Source organism: Carlito syrichta, unplaced genomic scaffold (genome assembly GCF_000164805.1).
Source record: "Carlito syrichta isolate Samal-C Ts95f unplaced genomic scaffold, Tarsius_syrichta-2.0.1 Scaffold187717, whole genome shotgun sequence".
In the NCBI taxonomy this organism is placed as follows: domain Eukaryota; kingdom Metazoa; phylum Chordata; class Mammalia; order Primates; family Tarsiidae; genus Carlito; species Carlito syrichta.
This window is the reverse complement of record NW_007131813.1, coordinates 8,308-12,407: the sequence shown is the minus strand read 5'-3', so window position 1 is coordinate 12,407 and position 4,100 is coordinate 8,308. Positions and strand designations below refer to the sequence as shown.

The window sequence follows — 4,100 nt, the reverse complement described above, 5'->3', positions numbered from 1 at the left end:
TTCCTATAAGCACCTCCACCGCAAAGCAGACTTATTTTTACTTATCATTGCCCAATATTGGATTACATGCCTAGCCCTGGGGTTATTATTGACAAAGGGGAATTATATTTTGACTTAAAGTTATCATGGCTCATCATTTGCAGAGGGACACATTGCTCTTGGCCACAACCTATGATCTTATAGTAAAAAGAAAGGGGAAAATGACTACTGGACAGGCAATTAGAAACTTTGGCCACACAGAGATTATTTATTTTGCTTCTGTGAGATCCACTCTTCCTTGGTATACTTATTTTAATCCCAAAGAGACCATTTGCTATTTGTCTATCAGTGATCCCCAAACCCTCTATCTCATTTGTTTGAAATTGCAGGGGCAGAAGGTAGTGAGGCCTAGTGAAAAAAGCATGATGGATTTTGATGTCAGGCAGACTGGATTTGAATCCCTGATTTACCACTTACCATGCATAACCTTGGGCAAGTTTAGAACCTCTGAGACTCCCTACTTATAAGTTTAAGATAACAATATCAACTTGCCAGAGTTATTGTAGAGATTTAATGAGATAATTCATAGAAATTACCTAGCATAGTACATATCAGACACTCAATGTGTATTTCCCTTTCCTTTTTTCATCTGGGGAAACAAAAAAAAATCACTTGGGACAAGATTGGGAGAGTAGGGAGGGTGGGGCATGGGGTTCATGCCATTTGGGGTCTAAAATTGCTGAACACTCAGTGCGGTGTGGGCACGTGCACTCACAAATCACCCATCATGAGATGAGCACGTGTCGAAAGAATCTCCAAAATCTTCCAGAAATCAGTTTTCATATAACTGAGGAGCTAGATCAATTAAGAAATAGAATAAAGAATTTGACTTTAGCAGGTTTTTTCTCCATACTCATCCATATTCACATAAAAGCTCCCTCCCCATCTTCAAAAACCTTGTGGGTAGGTAGGTAGCAGTGTGCCCTGTGTTAGGGTGGTGTCCAGATACTAAGAGAAACTTACTAAAACCATGCATGAATTCCTTAATTGGTTTTTTAAAATATCTTTTCATGTTTAATATAGGAAACACAATCCTCTTTAGGTATTTTAGGCAATAAGGCATTTCATGTAGGAAATAAGGTACTCAAAATCGGAAGGTCTGGAATAATGGAAGTCAAAAAGTATGTTTAAGGTCAAATGGCACCACGACTTCAATCCATATGCCAGGAACTCCTGTCACTTCTCTTATCATCACTGCCAGCATTACATCCTCCCTACTCCACAGAGTTGATGAAGGAACATTGAGCACAGTGCCCTACTGCTGCCAGCACTCATATCTGCTGAAGTCCATTTGCTGCATAAGCAACTGCAGAAAAGTATTCCTTCTCTTTCTTTCTTTTTTTAACTTTAAAATTTTTTCTATTTTAAAATTATGGGGTACATTTGAGGGTCAGATATACAAATATTCACTGTACAGGCACCCTTGTTGATGAGGTGTGCCCCCCATTCCCCCCAATCCCCCTACTGGGAATATACCTAGAAGAACTCAAAACCTCTTTCATCTTCCAAATTTCTAAAAGTACACCCATCTAAAAGTACACCCATCCTAGGGATAAGGGAGGCTAGAACCTGTACTTTTTAACCTTCCAGCCTCTGAAATACAGATAAGTAGGTATAAAGATGCTATAAATGGGTACCAATTATAGTGTTTAGCATAACTCATTTGTTCATACATATTTACACATATGATAGCTTATTCTGCAAATAATCTATGGTAGAATGTTAGCTACTATATATTTGTGAAATACCTCTCTGTGGTTTTTTAGGAGATTTGAACAACTGATTTTATTATTTGAACACCTACAAGATATGCATGACAAATGTCTTCCCTCAAAATATGAAAGTCTAGTCCAGCTAGGTGATTGGACATAGGCACATTAATGATACTTATTGACAGCAGATATTCATTTTTTTAATTTTATTCTAATTAAAACTCCAACAAACCTATTAAATGCTTAATACTAATAAATGACTTCAGAAATGTTTCTGTATACAAAATCAATATACAAAAATCAATTTTATTTCTATGCACTGAAAATAAACAATTCAAAAATAAAATTAAGAAAAATTTCACATACAATAGCATTGAATTAGGAATAATTTTAGCAAAAGGAGTGCAAAATTTATACTCTGAAAACTACAATACATTGTTGAAAAAAATTAAGGATCTAAGTAAGTAAAAGGACATGAAATGAAAGACAATGTTGTTAAGATGGAATACCGGTCAAGTTGATCTACGGATTGAATACAATCCTACCAAAATCCCAGCTGTATTTTTGCATAAATGGACAAACTGATCCTAAATTTGTTTGGGGCCTCCAGAATGTTAAGTCAGGCCCGCTGGGGTGTGAGTGTCTGGTGTGCAATCTGATGCCACGTGAAATATGCAAAGAATTGCACAGAAGTTAGATTAGAAAACATCGCTTATTTAGAAACTAAATTAGAGAGAGAGAAAAACAGGAGATTCACCTCCCCAAGGCAGGGGAGGGGGCTAAAGCTTAAGAAAACATTGCCTGGCCATAGTTCAAAGAGCACAAGGACACCCCATAGCTTAGCAAGGCAATGGCCAATAGTCAAAATTAAGTGTTTGTAGATAGTGATGCTTTGCGCTCAGGGGGAAACAAGGTTGCTGGGAAACTGAAGCTGTCTTGCTCAGCATTCAGAGGTAGGCTGAGAATTCTTATTGGACATTTGTCTTACTGTAGAAAAGGTCAATCCTGCAAATTATCTTAGAACATGAGACATGCACTTCCAAGGCTGCCAAAGGTGGCTGACACTTTTGTGCTGAGAATTCTTTCCCATAGATGTACAAATGGCTGTCTTCTCCAAGCCTGGCTTAGGGTCAGAGGTATGCGGAACTACAAGCTCCCAGGGGGAGGAATAGCCCATTCTAAGTCCCTTTGAATTTATACTTTTATTGCTATTTGCTCTAAGTGCGTTCTTGTTCTCATTGTGCCTCAGATCCACTTGAAACATATTTCTATTAAAATTAATTTTGGCTGCTGCTCCAGCTGCCGTCATCATGGTGCAGAGGTTTAAGTTCCACAAGCAGAAGCTGCAAAAGCAGGTGGGACTTCCTGAACTGGGACGTCACCGACCACAACCTGCACGAGCTGCGCGTGCTGCAGCGTTACTGGCTGCGGCGGCAGGAGTACTAAAAGCGATACAACCAGCTGAGCGGTGCTCTGCGCGAGCTGTCGCGGCGCTTGAATGACCTGCCGGAGCGCGACCCGTTCCGTGTGAGCGCCTTGGCCGTGCTGCTGGACACGCTGTATACTCTAGGCCTGGTGCCCACACGCGGCTCGCTTGAGCTCTGCAACTTCATCAAGGCCTCGTCCTTCTGTCCCTGCCACCTGCCCACCGTGCTGCTCAAGCTGCACATGTTGCAGCATCTCTAGGCTTCTGTGGCCTTTGTGGAGCAAGGCCAAGTGTGCGTGTGCCCCGGCTTGGTTACCGACCCCGCCTTCTTTGTTACGCACAGCATGGAGGACTTTGTTGCCTTGGACAAGGTGTCGATTTGTCCAAGATCAGGCGGCACTTGTTGGAGTACAATGAGAGAGTGATGATTTAGATCTGGGTGCCTGGTTTCCTTCTCTCCACGGCTGCCTTTTCCGGATGGGGAAACTGAGGCCTGATGCTGGAAATTCTAGGAAGATGCTCTCCACAAGGGTGTCAGCCGGTCCTTAATAACTTGTTTTCTCAACTACAGGCCATGCATAGAGTAGGGGGTGAGAGGTGAGGGGTGGGGGGTGAGTTGCATTCCTGTCTTCCAGGAAGTTTTCTTAGAACTTGGGCCCTTTCTTGGGAGACAGTTGGGAGACAGTAGGAGGCAGTTTTGTGCTGCACTAGGGAATAGTTAGCTTCTTGTGTCGGAAACTTTCTAGTATCAGAGCAAGAATGTGCCTCATCCTCCACCATCCGTTTCCCTTTATCGTCTTTTTTAGCAGGCAGGTTCCATTTATTTAACTCGAATTCTTGCTCCTGGTCGCAATTAAACTGTGTTCGATGATGGAGAGTTTGGGCTCAAGTTTTCATAAAATGAGCGAGACTTGAGTATTCAG

At 41.7% G+C, this 4,100-nt stretch overlaps 1 pseudogene; it reads left to right on the top strand.

The window, feature by feature from the left end:
- Positions 1–3,061: 3,061 nt before the first annotated feature.
- On the top strand, positions 3,062–3,610 carry LOC103252978 (annotated as a pseudogene).
- The last annotated feature ends 490 nt before the right edge of the window (positions 3,611–4,100 follow it).